Here is an 18,763-nt window from a genome sequence, read left to right on the forward strand (position 1 = left end):
TAGCATCTTCTTAAGGTTCGGCTTTTTCTCTTGTTGGTAGGGTGGTTGTTGGAAGCCTAAAGGTGGTGGTGGTTGCTGATTTCCTTGGCCTCCCCATGAGAAATTTGGATGGTTCCTGCATCCTACATTGTAAGTATTACTATAAGGATTATTTTGAGATCAAGGATTATTACCCATGTAATTTAACTGCTCGTTCTCCATGTTGTTGCCATAGGGTGGGTAATCTGGATTGCTCGATCCACCTCCACTTGCTTTGCATTGTATTACTGGGTGAACGTGTGAAGAAGTAAGAAAACCTTTAATTTTCTTATTCAAGAGTTCTACCTGATTAGAGAGCATGATGACTGAATCGACCTTATAAACGTCGGCTGCTTTTGTCGGCTTTGTCCTCATGACTTGCCATTGATAATTATTCAGTGACATCTCTTCTATAAATTCATAAGTATCATCAGGCGTCTTATTATTGATGGTTCCACCAGCGGCTACGTCGACCATTTGTTCAGTCAAAGGATTCAGGCCATTATGAAATGTTTGAACCTGTAGCTAGAGTGGTAACCCATGGTGAGGGCATCTTCTCAAGAGGTCCTTGTATATCTCCAATGCATCGTAGCGTGTTTCTAAATCCATCTGCACAAAAGAAGAGATATCATTACGCAATTTAGCCGTTTTAGTCGGTAAAAAATATTTTAATAAAAACTTTTCGGTCATTTGTTCCCAAGTAGTGATTGACCCTCATGGTAACGAATTCAACCACTGTTTAGCTTTGTTTCTCAATGAAAAAAGGAATAACCGAAGGCAAATGGCGTCATTAGAAACGCCATTAATTTTAAATGTATCACATAGTTCCAAAAAGTTTGCCAAGTGAGCGTTGGGATCTTCGTCCTGCAAACCATCAAACTGAACAAATTGCTGTATCATTTGAATTGTGTTAGCTTTCAGTTCAAAAGTATTTACAGCTACAGCAGGTCTAACTATGCTCGATTCAGTTCTTGTTAATGAAGGTTTAGCATAATCATACATAGTGCGTGGAGCAGGATTCTAATTAGCACCAATCGCAGGAGGTAGCGGATTTTCTTGGTTTTCAGCCATCTCCTCGTTTTTGGTTGAAGTATCGTCTTCCTGCTCCTCTTCTGTGTATCGTAAGCTTCGCCTTATTTCTCTTCGATTTCTGCGAAATGTGCGATAGATCTCACTATCAAACAGTAACGGTCCTAATGGGTTTCTTTTGGTCATAAACTAGAAAAACCTGTTAGAAGAGAATAAATGAAGAATTAGAAAAGAAAATAAAAATTTAAATAGCAATAAAAGTAAAATGGCTAAAGTAATAAAAATCGAGTGTTCCTAATATCCTATTTCCCCGGTAACGGTGCCAAAAACTTGATACGTGATATTTGCGATAGGTTTTAAATATTTATAATTAATCGTTCTTGAAACTAACTATTATCATGATGAAGGCAAGTGTATCTATCGAACAGTAGTATAGCTTTAGCAAGATAGAATTGTCGAACCCAAAGGAACCAAGAGTACTAGTAATTACCTTCTTTTTATTATCTAGCCTAAAAATTAAGGGATTTGGTTATCTAAACTAACTACTAAACTAAGAATGCACAGAAATAAAATTTGGGAAAATAGTTTTTAGAAAATTCGATTGATTAAGACAATACCTAAGGAAAAATCCACCTAGACTTCACTTGTTATTTGACTCTGAATCAGACAATTTATTCATTTGACTTGATCCGTAGAAATCCCTAAGTTATATTATTATCTCTCTCAAGACTAATAACATCTAACCCTAGGTTGATTAATTGAAATCTCTTTCTAATAAACACCTAGTGTTGCATTAACTCGATCTATGGATGCCTTTATTAGGCTTCACCCTAATCTGACAAAATCTTATCACCCTATCTCTAGGCGTGCAATCAACTTCGCTTAATTATGACAAATTTACTCTTAGACAGGGTTAATTCCTCCTCTGAATCAGAGCATTAACTTGAATCAATATCATGAAATATTAAAACAAGAATTAAGAACATATAATTAAGAACAAGTCAAATATTTATCATACAATTCAAGTAATAATAACAAGATCCGTCTTAGGTTTAATTCCTCTTAGGTATTTAGGTGGTTTAGTTCATACTTATGAAAGAAAACATCTCTAGAGCATAAAGATAACAAAACATAAGAAAACCTAACACTCCTGAAGGAACTTGAAGGGAGATCTTTAGTCTTGATGATAAATCCGGCTTCTAAGATGGATCAATCGGCTTTCCTTGAGTAATTCCCTACTTCCTACTCCTCGTCCCCCTCCTAAGTGCCTCTTTAGGTGTTTAAATAGGCTTTAGAATGCCTAAAAACCCTCAAAATTGGCCTTTTTTGATTAGGGTTATACTTGGGCTCGGTAGGGACATGCCCGTGTGCGAATACTCCAGCCTGTGGTCAAGGCTATTGAATAGGCACGGGCCTGTAGTCTACCCATGTAAGTCGTGCTTCGATCCTGCCAAAGGGACACGCCCGTGTGAGGAAGTCCAAGCTATGTTGATTTCCCATGTGGGTCTATTTTTTCCGTTTTCGGCTAGTTTCTTGCTCTTTTTACTCTCCTATGCTCACCTAAGTATAAAACATGAAATTAAAGAATTAGGAGCATCGAATTTGAGAAACCATCTATAAATGTGCTAAGCATGGGATAAAAACATGTATAAATTTTTTTTATCAAGTATCAAGTGGGTGAAAAGGTATTCTTGAAGGTATCACCCTAGATAAAGGTTTTAAGATTCGGTAGAAAAAGCAAATTAAGTCCTCGTTTTATTGGGCCTTATGAGGTTACCGAGAGTATAGGACCAGTTTCCTATCGCTTAGCTTTGTCATCAGAGTTGGAAAAGATCCATGACGTGTTCCATGTATCCAGTCGATATAGATCGGACCCCTTGTATGTGAATACCCCGACATAGGTTGAAATTCAACTAGACATGACTTATGCTGAGGAACCGGTTAAGATTTTGGCCAGGGAAGTTAAGCAACTGAGGAACAAAAGTATTGCCCTTGTGAAGGTATTATGGCATACACATGGGGTTGAAGAAGCCACTTGGGAACTAGAGGAGACTATGAGAAGTCAATATCCAAACCTGTTTACTGGTAAGACTTTTGAGGACGAAAGTCCCTAAGGGGGAGAAATGTACCCAAAACAGGGCCTAGTCAGAATAGTGGTTTAAGGAACATAAATCTGACATTAAAATATTGATTTTATGATTTTTATGAGGTTTAGAATATGAATATATGCACGTGTTAATGTTTCATGAAGAAATTCTAAGTATAAGGTGTCCAATTGGAAATTAGGGACCAAATTTAATAAGTTACAAAAATTTTGTTTTAGAAGCAATTTGTATGAAATTGCTTTGGATTATTAATTAGAAGGTCTTAAAGAGAAATTTTCTCTATTTCTAAGTTTTTGGATAAAAATGGGCTTGTATGGGAAAATTTGAAGGAAAGACATTAGGGGCATTTTGGTCATTTGGTAAATTAATAAATAAAAAGGGAAAATAAGTCAAAAATCAGCTCATTCTCTCCATGTTACTACCGAAATTTTAGGGTTCTCCATAGCTAGGGTTTTCAAGCTTTCCAAGCACTATAGTAAGTGCTCCTAAGCCCCGTTTTTAATGTTCTTCGTATTTTTGAACTCCCATTAACTTGCTTTCTCTATTCTACCCATATTTCATGCTAGGTTTCATGTTTGGAAAATTACCCATGCATGAGAAGCTTATGTTTTGATGATTTATGGAAGGATATGAGAGTTTAAAGGATGGTAGACAACTTTTACTAAGTAGATTTTCATGAAAAGGGCTTTAAGGACTATTTTGTAAAAGTTGTAGAAAAGGGTAGAAAAATATGAAAGGAAGGAATATGTGGGCTATTATGAACATGAAAAATGTTCGACTAGGCCTAGGTAACTAATAAATCCCATACATTGTATTATCCGAGCCCAGGGACTAAATTGCAAATGTATGAAATATAGGGGTAAAATAGTAATTTTACCCAAGTATGAATTTTGGGTTGTTTTGAGTAATGTATGTATTAAATAAGCTAAATTTGGTATTATAGATAAAAAGAATCGAGATACGGGCCTTGATTGGGGAAAAACAAGGTTTACGAGGTTTAGGCTCAATTTCTAGTATTTTGTACCGGGGTAAGTACATATGCAAATAAATACATTAATTATTGTTATTAAATGATTTATTGATATTTGTATGCTTAATATGCTTATTTGGCTATATTGATAATATAACATGTTTTGATGCTTTGCTATATGATTATGAGACGTTGGCCATGTGAATGAAACCATTAGGCGAGTACGTTCGGTAAAGGTCTGGAAGTCTAAAATCTCGTTTGAACCTTAGGAATAGTTGAGGATACAAATGACATGTCACTTCCCTAGCCCCCCTCTCTTCTTTTTTTTCAATTTTTTCTTTCTTCCTTGTTGTCGTTGCCCATAGCTTCTTGATCTACCATCTTTTTCTTTTCTTTTTTCCATAAGATTTTGCACCATCTCCTCCTCAATCTTGCTGCCATTTCCCCTTAATTCTTCAGCCCCAAATTTGGAATTTTCGATCTCCAAGATTGATTCCCATTTTTGCCGAGAAGTGCCATTGCCGCCCCTATCACCTAGTTTGTGTAAGTTTTCATTTTTTTCTTAATTTCTTGATCAATCTTGTGAGTTTAGAACCCAAAATTCCAGATCTAGAATTTGAAGGATTTTTAAAGTTTTTAAGGGAAATTTTCCAGCTTTTTAAGTGATCTTAAAGGTTGTTTTAAATCAGTCCCAATTCAAATATGTATTAATTAGGGAAAATCAATCTGAATCAATCGACAATTCAAATATGACAATTCGAGAAGTGTATGTGTGGTTGATTGTAAACTAGTTTATAGTTTCAGTTTGGATATTGGAAAAAGATTGTTAATTGATTAAATAAATATTTTTAATAATGGATTAGATACTGATTTTACAATATTTAAATGTGTTAGGTTCTGACTTAAACACCTCAAAGCAATAGTGAAGTTGAAAGACATTCGCACGTACGATTCACATCAATTCAATGTAAGAAATCTAACTAGTTTGGATTCGAAAGATAGTTATAATTGTAATGGTTGGGTTGAACCCATATGTGGGTGTTTGGGTTTGTTTAAGAGGCATATTGATTGAGTTTAATCTTGATTATTAATTTAGGTTAATTTTAAAGCTTATTAGAGAAACCACAAGATTTACAAGTGTGCTGCGGAAGAGCGTAAAATAAGGTGTGGGCCATGACTCAAAAACTTAAAAGTTAATAATGATTTTAATGATATAATCGATGGTTTAGTTTGCTGATCGGGCTTGAAAAAATAGCTAAGTAATTAAAATTGTTAGAGGTCGAACTATGTATGTTTCGAGCCTTAATTATTTGGCATGTGTAACGCTCAGTTTGTGCAAATGTACACAGTCATTCAAGTACTAAGTAAATAAATGATTTATCATCTCCACAAGGACTGTGTATGTTAATCGATTAATTGTAAAATTATAAGTTAACAATTTGGTGATAAAAACACAATAATTTTAGTGATGATGATTAAACTAGATTAATTTAACTAGATGCAAAATTGATCCCTACTGCAATTTTAGTCTAAGTATGCAAATTATCGAAATGTAAGAATGAATTTAGTAGTAGAAACATAACTTCAACAATCAATAATGTAACACCCTGAATTTGGGCCTAGAAGTTTTGGGCCTTGAGCATGGGAGCGGTTGAAGGCAGCTTTTAATATTTTGTTGTGCATGTAAATTTTGTTAATGAAGGCTTATTTTAGTGGTTAAGTGTACTGAGAAGTGTTGGAGAAGTCTTGGGTTCAAACCTGGACTCTAGTAAAAATTTAAGATAGATCAAACCACAGGTGTAGTAGGTAGGCCTTAAGAATATTGTTGGAGAAATTGTGACACAAAAAGGAGTGTGGTGTAGTGGCAAGGTGACGCCACTTAGGGACAAGGAAGTGACGCCATAGAGGAAGCAAGGGGTCCAAGGTTCAAGTCTTGGCTCTTGCAATATATTTTGGTTTTTCTTTTCAATAAATCTAGAAGCAAGTAGGTGCGCTTTAAAGTTTAATGTGTTGGATTTATGACACAAATGAGTTGGTGGCCTAGTGGTGATGGCGTGAGTTGGCATATAGGAGGACTTTGGTTGAATCCTTGGCATGCAAAGGTTGATTATTTTGCTATGTTGGGATGGCAAGAGTTGGTGTTGAATTTAAACTCGATGATGGAGGATCCCACATCGGTAAGCTAACATAGGAGTGGATCTGGTCGGCTTTAAATAGAGAGAACTATGAGGAGAACAAAGGTAGCTTTCTTGGTGATCCTTTCGCGTTATGGCGAGCTCGTTTGGGTTGGGCATTGACTAGAAGTGCTTGGAGCGGATTAACTCCAGTCTCCTATCGGTGTGTATTTATCACTACTCTTGTTGTTGGATTGCTACTTGAGTGCGATGGGCGAAAGGGGCCATATGGGCCCAATGGGCCTACTGGCCCAATTGGATAAGTTGTTTGATTGTGTAGTAAATATTGGACTAGGCTAGGTGAATCGAATATCTGTGGCTAGGTTTGGGCTAAAAGGGCCACACGAGTGTGGGCCCATTTGGGCCGAGAATAGGCTTTAGGCCCATTCGTATTGTTATCCATGTTTAGAATACTTTAGTTTACCAATTCTTGAAATGCCTCAACTTGTAAAATTACCAAAGTACTCCGATTTCTGAATTACTGCTTTTACCTCAATTTACTGAATTACCAAAATACCCTTGGTTTATAAAATCACCAAAATACCCTCGGTTTGTAAAATTACTAAAATACCCTTTGTTTATAAAATTACCAAAATACCCATGGTTTGAAAAATTACTAAAATACCCTCGTAGGGTAAAATTATGAAATACCCTTGTGGGGTAAAATTACCATTTTCCCCTAGGGTGTTAAATGACTATTTTACCCTTGTGGGCAAGTGTTGACTTGGACTGTGTGATATAGACAACTTTGGAGGAGCAATGAGGCTTGGAGTATCGACTTGGATAAGCTTGAATCGTATTATTGGACCTGTGAAGGTAAGCAACTTATGGTCAATAAGGGTTCTTTGGCGAATAAGGTAGGGTGGATTTTGAGTTTGTTAAGCATAACTTGTATGCTAAAAATGGTGATGAATAATTGTAGGACATCGTAAGGGATCTCAAGCGATCGTCATGAAAGCAGTGTGTACCTAACACCCTTCTTTAGTTCAATTAAAAGTCGAAATGTCAAATTCGGCATTTCATGGTCATGTGGGTATCGAATGCTCTCAAGTCATAGAGTAATTGTTAGATCAGGCACGCAAGGTGGTAAGCACGTTCAGCGTGACATTTTAGCGTATTTGGAAAAAGGGCTCGATGGGCCAAAAGCGGGCCCAATGGGCTTACGAACCAATATGGGTAAGAGATGGGCAAATTAGCTCATTAGGTAGATGGTGGAATCAAATTGCATAAAACTGATAAAAATTACTGAATTAGCTTGTGCAAGAGCGTAGATCACTTAAATTACCCTAAAGAGCAAAATTACCAAATTACCCTAAAGAGCAAAATTACCGATATACCTCTAGGGTTTTAAATTGGTGAATCGCTTGATTGATTACTACAGTATTTTGCATGATATGCATTTATTAATATCATTGCATGGGATTGGGGTATTAATGGAGGAAGTTGAAAGTGGTTCATCCACGATCGGAGGCTTTGCCTCAATCGACTGAAATTTGAGCAAGATTCTTTGCAACTGTGGTGTGTAGAAATTTGGGTGGGTTGAGATATTCCCACATGGTGTGTAGGGTTGGTGCAGGCGGTGTAGCGGTTGGTGGGTTGAGTAGTCTCCTCGGATGGGCTTGCATTCATTATTCTTGTAGTTACTCATGCTATTGAACCGGGCCTATGGGCCACACTTGTTATGTAAAAAGGGCTAAGGCCTTGCATCAGATTCGAAAAGGGCTTGACCCTCTGTGTCTTGTTATCTGAATAGGGCTTAGGCCCAATGGGCTCGAGTGAATTGGGCTTTGGATGGGTTTCAGATACACCTGAGTTTTCCCAAACTCACCCTTCCTCTTCCATCCTTGCGGTGAGCCCTAGAATTGGTGGACTTGGAGTGGGGATTCAGAGTGGCCATGAAGATTAATTTCGATTTTAAAGAAGTTTAGCCTTTAATTTGTGTTATTTTATTTTTTTATTTTTTTATTATGCTTAAAGTTGTAATAAGGCCGCTATTTTTAATTACTTTTATTGTGGGGATTATTAAACGGCTAGCACTAGGGTTCGTTTTATAAAATCTACTTGTTTTTAAAAGATCACGATGACGCGCAAAGTTTCATAAAGTAAATGTTTTCCCAAGAAAATAAATATTTTAAGCAAACGATTTGCAACCTTAATCATTTTCTTAAGTGGTCATAATCAAACGGTTTTCTCAAAATTATACGAGATGTTAGAGTGTGGCAATGACGGTGTGCATGTCTAGGATTGGATCCGAAGAGAGAGCTTGGTACTTAAGCAGTCCGATGGACTCACCTCCTCTTCTTCCTGGTTTCCTACCTGGTGCGCAGCTTCCATTCACTTTAACTTACTTTTAAAAGTGTCTTTTACAACACCAACTCAGCTTTTCCAAACTAAGTGTTTTGAACGCATCAATGTGGCGCATCAGATCCGGTCATAACATCCAGGCCGAGTTTGGGGTGTTACAAATAACATGAATAGGCTAGGATAACTACGTTAATTAACTTGATTCATTTTCATTATGCTTAATAGTGTTTGAAAAACATTCCACGGCAACTCGATCTTTCATGAGTTTGGAAACCAAATTAAGTCCTTTAAGAATCTTTTACTTAGTAAAACATGCATTCAACACACATGACATATTACACTTTTAATTCATAGTCATGACCACCTCGATTGGTCATAAAACATGCATTCAACACAGATGACATATTACCAACCATGCATGGAAAACAAGCATATCCATATCATCACATCATATGCATTAAAACGTAACAGGATTAGCTAGACTTACAAACCATAATCAATATGAGCCGCCTCTCATGGCCTTATACAATAGCTCGATATAGGCCAATACATTTAGCCAAACCATAATAACTCATGTCATAGAACTAGTTCCCTATACATGCCACTCACTTGATATTTCTAACATATGTATCAATACTCCAAAGATATTGGCTTGATAGTGTGATGCTGCCTCCGACAATCTCCAACACCGAGCTGACCTAACAACATTAAAAGAAATGGAAAGGAGGGAGTAAGATTTACACTTAGTAAGCTCGCATGAAAAATAATAAGCTATGTATTAACATGCTATTTTTCAATTCCTCTTTATTTATTCAAAGTCCAATTAAGTTGTTTTCTCGAGTCACGGTCACTAAATTATTTATATCTAGATATACAAGACTCCAAATGAGAATTGCTAATTTTCCAAGAAAATAGTCTCACATATCTTCTTACCATAAAATTTTTAGATTTTTTGGTCAAGCCAATAGGTACAGTTTATTCTTCAAAGTTACCCCTATTTTGCTGTCTGATAGTTCCAACCTTTCTCCACTAGGAATTAATTATCTCATAGTACGGGATTCGAATGATGCTCTTGTCTATTTCCCTTGAAAATACACTCATTAAGGATTTTAAGAATTTAATTTTTAACCTATTATTATTTTTGTACAATTTATAGTGATTTTCCCAATTCAAAACAGGGGATTCCGAACTCATTCTGACTCTATCTCAAGAATTCAAATATCTCATAATATGAAATTCTTTTTTAGACACTATTTCCTTTATATGAAACTAGACTCAATAAGATTCTATTTCATATGTCATCCAACTTTTAATTCGCTTTCCACCTTTTTTGGTGATTTTTCAAAGTCACAAAAATGCAAACTGTTTTATTACTAAATTTCACTCTTTCATGTTTTCTTTGTAGTAACTTTCATTGTAACACTTACTCCATATCAATCTTACCAAAGTTCGATCACATATCGAGCACATTGCTCATAAGTTTACACACACGAACCTTCATTTATTCATCACATAGTCATGTTCATATGTATTTTCACTTAGTAAATTTCCCGTTGAACTCATCGGAATAATAACAGATACCTGATGGCCTGTACATATTACCACCCTTGTAACTGAAGCTCTCTGGTACGCATAGTAGCCTGCACTTAGTACTACACATACGACCTAACCATCTGGTACACGTAGTAGCCTACACTTAGTACAACACACATGACCTAACCATCGAATACACATAGTAGCCTGCACTTAGCACTACACACGTGATCGAAGCTATCGGGTACGCATAGTCGGCTGCACTTAGTACTACATATGCGACCTAACAATCTGGTACACGTGGTAGCATACACTTAGTACTAAACACATGATCGAAGCTATTGGGTATGCATAGTAGCCTGCACTTAGTACTACACATGTGACCTAACAATCTAGTACATGTAGTAGTCTGGACTTAGTACTACACATGAGACCTAAAACCATTTTAAACACATAGTAGCCTGCACATAGTACTACTAATGTGTTCTCACAACAGATTATTCGTATGTTTTCTATTCTAAAGGTCCATCTAGGAAATTCCTCACTTTTTAACCTTTTGCCAACTCATCCATAATCAATCTCAATTCATAATTTACATCAAGTGATCACTCAATATGCAACCACATCTCATATAATAACAAAATATTATAACATAAATAAAAACGATATATTATTTACTTACAAACTTACCTTCCTTTTCACTCTTTCACAAGTTATCCAACTTAATAAAACATCATGTTATATCAAATTCCCAATATATTTAGCTATCATATAGCAAGCCATCACTAATTGAACCATCCAACATTTTATGTGCTACTAGTCATATATCATTGTTTTTACAATTTTTATATACCATTCTTTCATCACTTTTCAATATATTAAATCATGCCATTCGTGCAATAATAATATAGAATTTTCAATTCAAAGCCATTCGTGCAATAATAATATAGAATTTTCAATTCAAACATAGCATTGCAATATTATTGACACACGAATATACCACGAATGCGAGCACGGCTATATATTTTGATTTAGTCCATAGTCTCATTCATTTCCAATCTATGCCTAAATCTCATTTTCTTTGATCTATAATATCACATTTAGCTTACTAATTAGTCACATTATTCATATGGGTCCAAAAATCATATTTTTTATAAATTTACATTTTGACCCCTAAACTTTCACATATTCGCACTTTTTCCCTAAGGCTTGTAAGATCACTTTTATCCAATTTCCTTGCATTTTAAGCCTAGCCGAATCATTTTCATAACTATAGCAGCCCCTAATTTCCACTAAATCACACTTTTATGATAAATTTTGTAACTTTTGCAAAACGGTCCTTTTTGACAATTTCACCGAAAATCACTTAGTACAAGTCGTTTATTACACAACAAGCATTCATTTTATACCATTAGACATCAAAACACATGCATGTCATCCATGGGTAAATTTTTAAACACAAACCCTAGCTCAAAATATGGGTAGAAATGAGTAGATCTTGTTACGAGGATTTAAAAAAACGTAAAAATCATTAAAAATGGGCTAGAACAGACTTACAATCGAGCTTGGAAGCTTGAAAACCCCTAGCTATGTCTTCTCCATGTAAGTTTCGAGCATGGGGTAGAAGATGGACAAATATTTGCTTTTAATTTTGTTTTTAATTCATTTTAATTACTAGATTACCAAAATGCCCCTAACTTAAAAATATTCTATTTCACAGATTTCATGTACATTTTTTTCCAAAATATTATCCAATGGTCTAATTACCATTTAAGGGCCTCCAATTTAAAATTTCATAACAATTAGCCACCTCTAACATGTAGAACTCAACTTTTTTACTTTTTATAATTTAGTCATTTTGACCAAATTAAGTGCCCAAACGTCAAATTTTCAAGCGAAATTTTCAAAAAATCATCTCATGAAATTGTAGACCATAAAATTATAATAACAACAAATTTTATTGTGTCAGATTTGTGGTCCCGAAACCACTGTTCCGACTAGGCCCTAATTCAAGATGTTACAACTCTCCCCTCTTTAGGGATTTTTGTCCCCGAAAATCTTACCAGAAGAGTGGTTCGGTTTTCACATAAACTCCACTATCTCATAATAATTACTGAAGAACTTTTACTCAAGCTATATTTAATACTTAGCTCTTTAATTTCTCATACTAAAATCACAAACAATTCTGTGTTATACGATGCATCAATCGAGTCTTAACTTCTATCAGAGAACTCATGTACACAAGGGTCGAACCCATACCGTCATAGAATATATATATAGACGTCATACTTGAATCCTATTGGATTTAAATGGCGTAGCCAGCCCAATCATCATGGCCTTAAGTTCTCTATCATTTTATATAGCCCGACAGTTTACTAGTTCGACCTCTGGTCATCAGTAAAATTCAGAGCCTCAATTAGCTTTTTCAATAATTCACGATATAAATCCCGAATCTCAACCCAATTAAAAATAACTAGCATTTTAAGAAATTCAACAATCTCAAAGATACATAATTCCATAAGTTTTTATGAGCAAAATTTCAGTACTTACCGACATGATTTGCAGATTCATCAATTACTTAACATGAAGTCATATAACATCTTTCTCTTTCAAAGATAGGAATAATTCTGATATGAAATCTATAGTAATCTCATTCTCAAAGATCATACCATAACTATCTTATCATCCTTTAACAATTCAAGTCAGCTACACTATCTCAACTTAAGTCTTTCTATGACAACAGATACTTGAAGCTATCACACTGCCCTTCTTGTCTTAAAACACATCACTAAAAGTCAAGAAGTCTTTGCTCAATGCAAACGAAACTAGTTTCAAGGCTTCGGTTAACAATATTCTCGTATATTCAAATCGTTACCAACATGTAGTAGACCATTCAACTTTCACAAGACTAAAACTTTATCATTCAACGCAACTTTAAATCTTATCAAAGTCTTCTAAGATATATACACTTTCATTCAGGCTATTTATCTTTTACCCGGAGAGATAAAATCTTATTCTCAGACTTGGGAAAATTTTCATACATAAATATCCCATCAAATCATTCAAACAATAACCCAAACAAACTGAACAACCAAGTTGGTCTTAATTATTACTTGATAAAGTTTTAGGAAATCCTTCCTTTCAGTTGTCAAAACGATTTAACATGTAATCATGCAGAATTCACTCATCATACTAATCAAAGTTCATTTCAATTGCATTAGCTCAAGGTAGTATAAATGTTCCCAATCGAAGGCATTAACTTGATTAACTTTCTTGAGAAAAAAAATCCATCATACAAACTAATACTAGCAATTTCACCACTTATGCCTTTGCCTTTGCCGATGTCAAATCCTTTACAAAGATTTAGAGAAATCAGATGCTAGAATTACGACATTACTATGATCAAACCAGAAGCATAGTCACACTTGACATGATTATCACAACTGAAGAACACACTATAGATATGAGCCGTGATTGATAAATTTTAGAATATAAATAACAAGAAAACCAGGATTAAGAAGTCCAAGATAGAGAAATCCAAGATAAAGAAATCCAAGATACAATATCATAATGAAAGACCCAGAACAAAGCTTATAAGAAAATATGGAGGATTTCGATAATTTCCCAAAGGAAAGAAGTCCAGAAGAATACATCATTCAACCCAACTGGAATTAAATACAACAATCATAATGTACCTTCCCATATATATATATATATATATCGAACAAAGCATCCATTAGAAGGAACAAAATCATAACATCAGATACATTATCTCATAAAATCCCAACAGACGGAACATAATAGAATGCCAGAGGGAAAATAGAGCAATATAGATTATATACCAGTTAAACTATCAATACTTTCATCTTATTCCAAGATTAGAAAACATTTTTACATGATAACAATTTAATCTTAAATAGAGCGCCACAAACACTTCCGAGAGTAAATGAACTCATAGAGTACCTCAAGAGAGACAGTCATAATCTGCTTAGTATAATTACCACATTCAGATATCTTACATTTCAATATTTATTCCTCCAACTATTTCTGTTATTACAAATCCCACTTTATGATTTTCATTGAAGAAGATCGCTTCTGAAGAAATTCCAATTAATACGTTTCTTGACATCGCACTTTACTATCTCTGTCTTTACTTATCAATCCAATTAATCTTTGATCATATTATAATCATTTTATAGCTGAACTCTTTGGTCTCATACTTGTGAGCTTATTTAACACTATTCTTATAAAATCCTTTACAAAACACCACTCTGGTAAGGGGGTGGGGTCGTAAGGTCCCTAACTCGTCTCTCATACACATATACATATAACACTATCTCATCATCATAGTAACATTTTCACAAACATATCTTCCACTTCTGGCAAATTATTATTCACACCTGTATGGCACGAACCTTCCAATTATCTTATTTAAACCAGTGCATTTATGCATGTATTCTATGGATTCTGAATAACTTTACTTATCCCATTCATTCAATCAAACAAGTCATGCATATAATATCTTATGATAGCCAAACAAACATGGAAATGTATGTCACAATTAAAACTTTTATCTTGCACATCATCCTATATATGTCATTACCATCATATAACTCAATTCAATCAATTTTAGAACATTTACTTAAACTGTACAAGTTTGCCCATTATAATTATCCAAACAAGTATACACGAACATTTATTCCATCAATAAGGTTGGTGGGTTACCCAAATACATACATTCACTAGAGCAAATCATAGAACTATCAAGTAAACATAGATAAGCTTATCATAGTGTATTCTTTTATCTCATTTAAAAATATCATTGCAATCCATCAATATTCAATGTTCAATCGGGACAATGAGATTTTATCTGTATCATGTTATTATGTACCTTTTATTCATACCTTCATGAATTTCTATTTTTCACATTCACTTAATCAAGTAAATCAAGTGCACAACATCATATGAATATCAAACAAGCATAGGTACTCATCACAACATGAACTTTCATCTCACATGTTATCACGTACATATCATGAACTTTTATTCATACTTTTCTGAGCTTAGGCTCATCATAACTGTACTTTACCCAAATGCCTTAACTTCACATCGAAAACGGTCAGTGTAGCTCAGTTGGGAGTACCTTTGTCCAAAAACGATGGTTCTCATTCGCGTCGGGAGACATCACACTATCATGGATTTCTGGCATGTATAGCTAGACTCTCATACATGCTAAGTTAGTTTAAGAATTGACTAAACCATAGCTCTGATACCACTAAATGTAACACCTCTTACCCATATCTGAAGTTGAGATAGGGCTCGAGGCATTACTGGACTTAAACATTCACAAATATGCAAAACCAAGCCATAAAATTTTCGTCCAAATTAAAACTTTTCAAACACATTTATATCATCCCTTATACGGGCCTTTGAGGCCTAAAACATAAATTGGGGTGGTTTGGGACTAAACCGAGAACTTTCGATAAACTTTGGACACCTTAGCAAATTTCTTGCTTTGGAGAGTCACATGCCCGTGTGTGTTGAACTGTGTGGTCACACACGCCCGTGTGGCTTGGGATACGCCCGTGTAACTCTCTGTTTGAAAAATTAGCAAACTAATTTGAACCACACAACCAAGCCAAACGCCCGTATGCTAGGCCGTGTCCTCCACACGGCTGAGACCATGGTCGTGTCTCTGCCCGTGTGGCTAACACTTAGGCTATTTTCCAAGCCTCCATGTTTCCAATAAACCTTTACAACCTTATACACATCAAACTCACAACTCATGGAATCATTTTAGTGATTAAACACCTTTATAAGACACATTCAACATTAGCTCGTCATTATACATATGTTCCGCCTACTCATGATAAACTAGTCTAGCCACATTATTACACATTCATTTGACCTTGTCATCTCATTAATCACTTATACCATTAAACTATGGTTACTAACTTATACATCAAACATCCATGTTTTAGGCACTATCATCTTATTACCATATTACGCGTTTAATTCATGGTCATGACTACATCGATTGGTCATAAAACATGCATTCAACACACATGACATATTACCAACCATGCATGGCAAACAAACATATTCATATCATCACATCATATGCATTAAAATGTAACATGATTAGCTAGACTTACAAACCATAATCAATATGAAACGCCTCTCATGGCCATATACAATAGCTCAATATAAGCCAATACATTTAGCCAAATCATAATAACACATGTCATAGAACTAGGTCCCTATACATGCCACTCACTTGATATTTCTAACATATGTATCAATACTCCAAAGGTATTTGCTTGATAGTGTGATGCTGCCTCCGACGATCTCCAACACCGAGCGGATCTGACAACACTAAAAGAAATGAAAATGAGGGAGTAAGCTTTACGCTTAGTAAGCTCGCATGAAAAATAATGAGCAATGTATTAACATGCTATTTTTCAATTCCTCTCTATTTACTCAAAGTCCAGTTAAGCTATTTTCTTGAGTCATGGTCACTAAATCATTTATATCTGGAGCTACGGGACTCCAAATTGATAACTGCTAATTTTCCCATAAACTAGACTCCAATATCTTTTTATCATGAGATTTTCAGAATTTTTGGTCTAGCCAATAAGTACAGTTTATTCTTTAAATTTACCCATGTTTTGTTGTCTAATAGCTCCGATCTCTCTTCACTACGAATTAATTATCTCATAGTACGGGACTCAGATGATGCTCTTATCTATTTCCCTTGAAAATAGACTCATTAAGGATTATAAGCATATAAATTTTAACCCATTATTATTTTTGTACAATTTCTAGTGATTTTCCCAATTTAGAACAGGGGATTCGAAACTCATTCTAACTCTGTCTCACAAGAATTCAAATATCTCATAATATGAAACTCTTTTGCTTACATCGTTTCCTTTTTATGAAAAAGACTCAATAAGATTTTATTTCATATCTCATCCAACTTCTAATTCGATTTCCACCATTTTTGGTGATTTTTCAAATTCACACAACTGCTGCTGTCCAAAAATATTTTATTACTAAATTTCACTTCTTCATGTTTTCTTTGTAGTAACTTTCATTGTAACACTTACTCCATATCAATGTTACCAAAGTTTGATCACATGTCGAGCACATTGCTCATAAGTTTACACACAAAAACCTTCACTTATTCATCACATAGTCATGTTCATATGCATTTTCACTTAGTAAATTTCCCGTTGAACCCATCGGAATAATAGCAGATACCCGGTGGCCTGTACATATTACCACCCTTCTAACCAAAGCTCACTGGTACGTATAGTAGCCTGCACTTAGAACTACACATGCGACCTAACAATCTGGTACACGTAGTAGCCTGCACTTAGTACAACACATGTAACCTCACCATCGGATACACGTAGTAGCCTACACTTAGTACTACACATGCGATCTAACAATCTGGTACACGTAGTAGCTTGCAATTAGTACTGTACACGTGATCGAAGCTATCAGGTACGCATAATAGCTTGCACTTAGTACTACACATGCGACCTAACAATCTGGTACATGTAGTAGCCTACACTTAGTACTACACATGTGACCTAAAACCATTTTAAACACATAGTAGCCTGCACATAGTACTACACGTGTGTTCTCACAATGGATTATTCATATCTTTTCTATTCCGAAGGTCCAACCGGGAAATTCTTCACTTTTCAACCTTTTGCCAATTCATCCATAATCAATTTCAATTCATAATTTACATCAAGTGATCACTCAATATGCAACCACATCTCATATAATAACAAAATATTATAACATAAATAAAAACGATATATTATTTACATACAAACTTACCTTCCTTTTCACTCTTTCACAAGTTCTCCAACTTAATAAAACATCATGTTATATCAGATTCTCAATATATTCAGCTATCATATAGCAAGCCATCAATAATTGAACCATCCAACATTTTATGTGCTACTAGTCATATATCATTGTTCTTACAATTTTTATATACCATTCTTTCATCACTTTTCAATATATTACATCATTTCATTCGTGCAATAACAATATAGAATTTTCAATTCAAAGCCATTCATGCAATAATAATATAGAATTTTCAATTCAAGCATAGCATTGCAATATTATTAACATATGAATATACCTCGAATGCGAGCACGGCTATATATTCCGATTTAGTCCATAATCTCATTCATTTCCAATCTATGCCCGAATCTCATTTTCTTTGATCTATAATATCACATTTAGCTTACTAATTAGTCACATTATTCATATGGGTCCAAAAATCATATTTTTACAAATTTGCATTTTGACCCTTAAACTTTCACATATTTGCACTTTTTTTCCCAAGGCTCGTATGATCACTTTTATCCATTTTCCTTTCATTTTAAGCCTAGCCGAATCATTTTCATAACTATAGTAGCCCCTAATTTCCACTAAATCACACTTTTATGACAAATTTTGTAACTTTTGCAAAACGGTCATTTTTGACAATTTCACCGAAAATCACTTTGTAAAAGTCGTTTATTACACACCGAACATTCATTTTCAACCATTAGACATCAAAAAATATGCATTTCATCCATGTGTAAATTTTTAAACACAAACCCTAG

General features: G+C 34.7%; 1 non-coding gene across 1 annotated transcript; it reads left to right on the top strand.

Annotated features, from left to right (window-relative positions):
• Positions 1-553: 553 nt before the first annotated feature.
• Positions 554-660, top strand: LOC128292514 (small nucleolar RNA R71). The gene has a single exon (XR_008282499.1). It is a non-coding gene; the product is annotated as a small nucleolar RNA R71 (small nucleolar RNA).
• Positions 661-18,763: the final 18,103 nt, after the last annotated feature.

The sequence above is a fragment of the Gossypium arboreum genome, chromosome 4, assembly GCF_025698485.1.
Source record: "Gossypium arboreum isolate Shixiya-1 chromosome 4, ASM2569848v2, whole genome shotgun sequence".
NCBI classification, from domain to species: Eukaryota; Viridiplantae; Streptophyta; class Magnoliopsida; order Malvales; family Malvaceae; genus Gossypium; species Gossypium arboreum.